Genomic DNA, 8,455 nt, shown 5'->3' on the forward strand with positions numbered 1-8,455 from the left:
TATGGTGCTTTCACGTAAGTCTCTCTGTTCATGCCATCATCTCAATCTCTGTATTTGTGTTACAAATCCTTTAGCACAGTAGAGTCCTTCAACTGCAACACTAGCCAAACTCAGTGTCTTTCTCAACTGATGAATGTTCAGTTCCCTAGTTCATCAGCTTCCTCTTCAGTGTGAGGTGGAGCACTGCTATCGGAAGGGGCTGTAAATTTTCTGTGCTCTCAGACTAGCTGGTATCCTGAAAATATAGTATTGGTTTGGCAGGGTGTTCAGACCTTGTCAAGAAGACAAGGGAAGCTAGATGAGGTCCTATACATGCCAGAGGTAGTTTTGTATTTCCTAAGCAAAGCTGGCCACAGGTGATCCAAAGTTATGAATCTTGACTGTGGGTTAGATGTTTTTCTCCAACCTGGGTGAACTCATGACAGACTTCAAGAGCAGGGCTCAAAGCACATGCCTCTCCTCAACATTTGTTATGAGCTGGAGAGGTTCTCAAGGTGCTGGGCTTTCTGCACTCTTATCTGTAGGGAACAGAGTGCATGTAGGGTCTGTGGTTTTACAAAGCCGTGCTAGATCCAGTCTACAAAAGTAGTATACTCCTACTAAGCCTTCCGGAGGCACTAATGCAAACAAGAACAGCAGTCTATACATGCAGATATACTCCTCCCAGCTGTGGAACTAGACCAGAGATGTTAAGTGTAGATAACCTCCTTCTGGAAGTGTCTCCTATAGAAAGAAGAATCAAATATGAAATAAAGTGTTCTTAATTTGCCACTATCTCTCCCGTTTTGCTCGGCTACTTAAGCCTTACTGAAATAGAAGGAAATAAAGCACAAAACAAAACCCATAGAATAAAATAAATCATTATAGCAACATGCAGAGAAGATCCCTGTTCTCCAAGCTTCATTTCAAAAACTCAAATATGGAGAGACAGTCCTCGGTCTCAAGTCTTGTGCTTTTTGAAGTTTTCTTTTTCTCTTGAAAGGCAATACAGTTTGCAGATCTGAGGTTCAGAATTCCTAAATTCAATCTCTCCTAAAACATTTTATTTATAAAGCTTAAAAAATGTACACAGTGATGTAGAATTACATGTGTGGGAATAACAGTAGTTCCTCTTGGTATCTGTGCTATGCTTATCTCCATGGCAGCTAAGCAGTTTAGAAAAGAATAAGCAAACAACTTCTTGCTGCATACTTCTCTCCCTCCACCCTCTTCTTGGTTTTCTGTTGTTTGCTAGCAATATATACTACGATGTGTGGATTAGAAAATGTCAAGGTTAAGAGCCATGTTATCTAACAGCACAAAACACTTTATCTCCAGCCCTTGAAAGGCCTGTTTCTGCGGAAGCTGTAATTATTCGGCCTGATCCTGTCCAGTCTGGGATGAGGAGGAACTAAGGAGTGAGTATTGTAACTACCAGGTATCAGCTAATGCAGCTCTCCCCAGAAGCGGGTCTGCCAAGCCTTCCACTTCACACGTGCAGCTCGTAGGCCCCAGCCCTAATCTCGTTCCCCTCATCACAGAGCTAGGGACTCGTGTTTCCCATGCCGGACCAGGTTTCCCTCAAAAACCTGGGACTCCCTCATGCCCAATGAGTCAACTGAGCCAAAAAAACCCGACTACATCAGGGAGATGGGCTCCTTCAGAGGTGGAAGCTGTTTGCCTCCCTAGAGCCACAGTCCTGAACACCAGCCTCACTTTTACCTTAGTTTGTGGGTATTACATGGCCCAAAATAGGGACCGTTAAGGGAGCTGAGGAATCCGGTAGCCTGTGGGACACAGGAGATTGCCCTCCCAGCCAAAGCCCAGGAGATTCCTCCTGTCCCAGCATAATGGCTGTGGCTGATGCTCTTCTGTTTGCAGGCCTGGCCAGCAGCAAGGCCGACCACGTGCTCCGGACCCACAGGCACGCACATGCACGTGCAGTACGCACACGCTAACAGGGCCAGCCCCACAGGCTGACACAGACCACACGTGCCTTTACCAGCACCTGCATGAGCGCAACGGTGCTCGCATAGATGTAAATACAGGTGGCCGGGTCCTGTTCCTCCTCCCTGGTTTACCGGGCTTAAAGTGCACCAATGCAAGCACGCACACCCCTTCGCTCGCTAGGCTCGCAACACAGCACGTTCACAACTCCCTCCGATGCTAGCACAGGCTCTAGGCCTGCCCGGTTCCCACGCTGGGGCTGGGGGCCCCTTGCCCAGTCCTCGGCTCAGGCCTTAAGTCTTTCCAGATGTGGGTCTTCTGCTTGCCAGCTAGTCCAGCTTGAAGTGAATTACACATACACAGAGCACTGAAATCAGCTAGGCAATGTCTGCATACCACGCTGTCCCGTTGTTGGCACTATCGGCCCTTATGACCCACAGCCCCTTATCCAGTTACCGACACTTAGACCTCTCCATACACACACTGTCTAGAAAGTGAGATTATGCAGGAAAAAATAGTTAAGGATAAGATTTAGTAAGAAGGTAAGAGAGGGTCACACTATGGTCCCAACCATAGTGACCAGCAGTTTCTTTATACATGACTGTCCTACTTTACCCCCGCTTCTCTCCATGTTCCCATGCTTACAATTCCCTCCAGCCGTCTTGAGCCCTCTCTTTTTCCACCTTTGCCTCCTCCCAAATAAGCAACTCACTCTAATTACTTTTTCCCCATTGCTCCCTGTTTATGTTACATCCATAACCGCATGTGATGTTTCTGATAGTCACCTATAACATCTATGGCTTGCATGGTGTTATTGATAGGGTAACCTGGACAATTTTCCTTCCAAGATTGCATTCCCCAAGAGGTCCCCAGTATTCCCCGCCAGTTACCTGTGGAGCTTGTCCTTCATTCACATAGTTCCCCATAAAGAACCGTGAAATCCAGCCATTTCTCATGGTGCTACACTGTAATGTTTGTCAGCTGCTCACTCTGCTATTTGTTATTTTCAGCAATTTCTCTTGTTATGCCCAGTATTTTCTCATGGTCTGTTCTGCTATCCAAGCCTCAGGATGGGGCTTGTCATCTCCCTACACACTTCAGTGGGAAACGTAACCCATAATGTGTCCTGGTGTAGGAATCACAGAAAAATACAAATAATGTGTCCCTTGAATGGACTCACAGAAAACCTCGTTGGAAAGGACTTCTGGAGGTCATCCAGATGTGTCTTGAGAATTGCCAAGGAAAGAAATTCACTATCTCTATGGGCAACCTGTTTCGGTGCTTGACTACTCTCACCACGGAAGAATTCCTTCCTTATGTGTCACGGGCATTTCTCTTGTTGCGCCTTGTTGCTGGAAAAGTTTCCTCTTGTCTTTTCACTGTGCGCACCTGACCAGACTCTGGTGCACTGTTCTCCATAACTCAGTTTTAGTCACTGTAAGACAGCGGTTAGATTCCTCCTTAGCTTTTTCTTCTCCAGGATAAGCCAGATCCATCCCTCTGGCCAGCCCCAGCCACAAGACCAGCGTGGTGGCCCTCCACCAGGCTCACTCCAGGTGGCTACGTGTCCCCTGGAACACAGCATGAAGGGGAATTTTTCTCCTGTACCATATGAAGTCCCCTTTCCCTATCCCATTCGCATCAGCAATGTGTCTGGTTCAGGAAAAAGACCAGGTAAAAAGTCAATAAAAATTAACCAAATTAATTAAAGAAAACAGAGTTCAGCTGTATTTCCCCATAAATTTTTCTGAGAGACTATAGGGACATAGATATATATCAAATATGTTACAGCTTTCAATTCAGTGGAATCACTTCCCCTAAATCAAGGCTACCTGTTGGGCAGAGAAAGGGAAGGGGACAGTCTTGGATTTAAAGCATAAGAGGCAGAGAAGAGCTTTAAACAAGTGGAAAGGTACTGTCAGAAATTCAGAAAAGGAACTCAGTAGCACCTGGCCAAGGATATAAGTATTGTCTGAGTTGCCAAGCAACTATATAATAGTTACTCAGTTCAAGATTAAGTGAATTTTGTCATTTAAAGAATGAATTACAGTCTACTCTGTATTATTTAGAGGAAACCAAAATTTACTTTGTAGTGATACAGTACTTCTGACTCCTTTTTTGCTTTACAGTAGCCTGCCACTAACATTTTCATACACTGGTTAAGAAATATAAAATCCTTAATCAAAAGCTGGATACCCAGATAGAAGCAGCCTTCTTTCCTCAGTTTTTCCCCTTCCCTTGAGATGTTTTAATATCACGAAACCTGAAGATAACCTCTACCACTCCAGTCCTCCTCCTTTTGTATCTGCATCTCTGTCAGTATATGACAGAAAGATGTATTATAGTAATCAATGTTCTGCTGAAGGCACAGCATCTTGTTTCACGCTTATGAGATTTACGAGCTAAAGTAAGTCCTGGTTAGCATATTGTCAACTATTGCAAAAAAATGCTGTTGGAACCATCCCCGAATACTGTTTTAAATGATGACTTATTAAAATCATTTGCAATTTCTAGTTTGTAGTGCTGGAATAGATGACAAAATGTTCAGACATTTTGAAGGTTGTTCTATCACCTCAAGATAAATAAAAGAATTTAGTGACGTGAAGAAAGATGCCATGGTGAAAACCACACAGGATAAGAGGGGAAATTATTTTAAAAGAAGATCAACAGCTTAATACACTTTCAGGTGTAAGTATCTATTGATGTCCTTTCGTGATATGTATCATACAGTAAATCTGCACTACATACTTAATAGTAATACATAACCATTACATAACTTCTCACCAGTTAAAATTATTCGCTTTTGATTGTACCATCAATACAATGGGCCAAATGATAATTGTCAACTAGCAAAAACTGGAGAGGTTTTACAGATCTCAACAGATCGATTTACACTGGTCAAGCACCCAATTAATTTTTCTTTGTACAGCAGTCTCCTCACTTGGCACTTCCCAACTGCCGTTTGACGAAGGAAAGAGATTTAACATTTGCAGCCCACCTGGGGATTTGTTTGGTTTTTAATGAGGAAAAGTTTCTTCTGGGTGTTATTTGAGGGTGAACAGTTGCATCATGAATATTTATCTGGCCGCATGCAAAGGCTCTGAGCATCTTGGCTGTGCTTTTCTCCTTCTGCAGGATACCCTCCTTTGTTGGGAGAGCACTGCCATAGCAACGAAGGGCAGCAGAAGGCAAGGGGGCCAACAGTCCTGTCGATCAAGCAGGTTGGATTTTCCGGCTAATTAAAAGGTTTTGTGTTCTGGGTCACCTTGTAAATGAGATACGATGCTCAGAAAGCTGCGGCCAAAGCTGCTGAGCAGAAAGTGGAGTAGGCACACAAAGGTTCTGCTGGTGTTTATCCTTTCTTGAACACAACCTGTAATTTTCATGGCAAGCAATTGTAATGGCTCTAGAAAATTGGTTGCTGGGTCATCTTGCTAAGTAGACAAAAGTTGTTTTTATGACCTAGACTGTAAAACTGTTCACTCTGGGTCTGGTGAGTGATTTGTATCAGTGGACTTTGACCCTCAGAATTCTTTTGACACGCTTGCTAAAATGCATTAAAATTAATTTTGACACAGCCTGAATGAAATGGATTTGAGCAGCTCTGCAAGCTAGTGCTGCTTCAAAATATTTTGTCATCTTGATCGGTTGAGCGCTTTTTCAGTTTAAGGCTGGCATGTTTCTTGATTGTCTGTGCTGCACAGGTAAAGGGTTTCTAGTCTACCTGAGGAACAGGTATGGAGGCAGCTGGAGCCTGGTTCCTACATTTCCTCCACTTGTCGCCTGTGTTTATCTTTCTGATTCACTTTATAATTCTGCAACCTGAACCACACTTGCCACAGGAATATTGTGAAAATTAGTATTTGCTCTGCTCTTCGGAGATGCTCCACCCTCACTCCGGTTATTTTTTTTGATGACAGTGGGTTGGCAGCTTATTTAGGCAGTAGGATCCTGTTTTGAAACGCTGCTTCTTGTAAATGAGCACCAAGGAGGGTTTATAGTCTTAAAAACCGTAGAGGACGTATATAAGGTAGACTCTGACCACACCGTGGCCACCTCCTGATACAGGGTAGGGCTGTTGCAGGAACACCCACCTGCAGACGGGACCTTGAGAGCACTACAGGGCCCCTCGGCTCACGCGCAGCCCGACGTACCTGCACGCAGCACCTTGGCTTTACGTGCGCCTGTCTGCAAGCAGGGTATTTTGCCGCTGATAGTGTTTGCCCGGGATGTTGACAAGGACATCAGGATGGACTTCTGTCCCTCACAGGCTATTGCCAGAACGCCATTAACAAGACTTATTCTCCTACGGTGTTGGCTTTGTTCTTGTCTTCCGTTAGCAACGTGGCTTGCAGAGAGAAGACACTGAGTACGGTGAATCATTGCTTTGGTAGCTCAGATCAGGTACGTAACTGGTGCAGCTTGCTCATAAACCTGGGGGACGTAAGGTTTAGCTTTCCAGCCACATCAGAACCACTGTGTCTAACACCTACTGTTGGACTTTGCCTGATTTTTAGTGAAACGTTTTAACCCAGCTCAAGTTTTATAACTTAGTCTAAGAATGTCTGAGTGAAACTTTATGGTCTCCAATATTAGGAATATAGTAAGGTTGGTAAGAAGATCTAGTCTCTTCTGGCCCTATATATAAGCATTTTTTTTAATCTTCTTTCTTTATCTTTATCTTTCTTTATCTTCTTTCTGATTCTTTTAGTTTAATTTTTGTAGTCACTCTGGTTTTGTAATTTTTTATCTTAGTTACCATAAAACTAAATGCTGGTGTTGTGTAAGAGTTACAACTGTATTAAAAAAATCCAATCAATTTGCATATCCTCTCTGCGACGATGGGGCAGCATCGTCCTTTGAAATCAGCAAGCGATTTGCTGCTCAGTGCACCCAAACGAGAAACGGGCAGTAAATCAATGCCTGCACTCAGGCCCCTGGGCTCTGCAGTTATTGCAAAAGCTGCAAAATAAAGCAAGGTTTTTATTCTACCGTAAAGAGTCAATTCAGACCGATGGAAGAATGGAGGAATATTGTCAGTTCTACAGGCAAATCCAAATCTTTCATCCCACCCTTGACAGTGCTGCCTCAGAACTGTTGCAAGGACAACTACTATAAAAACAGAACAGAGTAACCTTTTTGCCTGTCCTTCAAATTAATATCAGCTCTCCCAAAATACTGCTGCCAGTGCAATATATTTTTCTGCAGCTATGCCCAGAAGATAGAACAGCTCCAGAAATTTGCAGCAATTTGTAGTTATTGATGAGTTTTGAGGATGCCTTCTTTGAAGGGGATACATATCCAATTAACCATGTGTTTGATTATTAGGACTGTCTTCAACCCCCCCTTATTCTACCGATAACTGGACAAAATGGTACGGAAAGTGTTCTGCAGTTTTCTAGCTCTTCAGTGTACCAGATCACTTGCAAAAAACAGACTAGCAAAATCAGTATAATTCACTTCAATTTTTAAGAGCTCTCTTGTGCTGTAGCTTTAATCTGTATGAAATTACTAAAGCACTGAGTAAAAAAAGCAGCTGTTACAGCTAATGGAGCTACACTGTGACCGGAGCTTTCTGATGAATGTGCACTACCACTGCACAAAGTGTATATATATTCATCTATAAAAATATACATTATTATGAAATATAGAATTATAGTTCAAAAAAAGGCTCCCAGGTTCTTACATGAGAAAATTTCACTACAGTACGTATGTTGGTTAATTTATTAGAATCTTGTGTGCACACTTTGTGTGCCATTGGACGACGGCATATCTGTATATTTGAATACATTTTTGTATGTATTTACATATAATTGCTAGCATGCAACTGAGATTATTCAAATGGTGCGGCTCTCAGACTATTACCCACCACTGCTCTTCCAAGTGGGTGGCGATGAAGCCACAATGCACAGTCCAAGGGTGATCAAAAGAGACTCAGGGCCTTGGGATGGTTGGTAAGGGAATCTGGAGCACAGGTTATTTTTTCCTCCCTCCTTCCAGTCGCGGGCAGCGACATAGGAAGAAACGGACGGGTCCAGTCTATCAATACATGGCTCCGTGACTGGTGCCACCACCACCACAATTTCAGGTTTTTTCATAATGGGACGGTCTACACAGCACCTGGCTTGCTGGCATCAGATGGGATTCACCTTCCTCAAAGGAGAAAGAGAGTCTTTGCTCACAAGCTGGCGGGGCTTACTAACAGGGCTTTAAACCAGACTTGAAGGTGGAGGGGGATAATACCAGGCTTGCCCATGACAAGCTGTGGGATGACATGCCAAGGCTAGAGGAACGGAGTGCTAGTGAGGCCTTCAGCCTGTTGCTCTGAGATGTGCTGGCTACACTGCAGCACACTTCAAGTCTTACAGAGATGAGCCAGAGGCTCCTGAGGTATAGGAGCCAACGAGGAAACACCAGCGAAAGATCTCAAAGGAACTAAGGGGTATTCCTCTGAGAGGGTGACATGGCCAACAGCCCAGCTGAAGTGCCTCTACACCAATGCACACAGCATGGGCAACAAACAGGAGGA

Source organism: Phaethon lepturus, unplaced genomic scaffold (genome assembly GCF_000687285.1).
Source record: "Phaethon lepturus isolate BGI_N335 unplaced genomic scaffold, ASM68728v1 scaffold6391, whole genome shotgun sequence".
Taxonomy (NCBI): Eukaryota; Metazoa; Chordata; class Aves; order Phaethontiformes; family Phaethontidae; genus Phaethon; species Phaethon lepturus.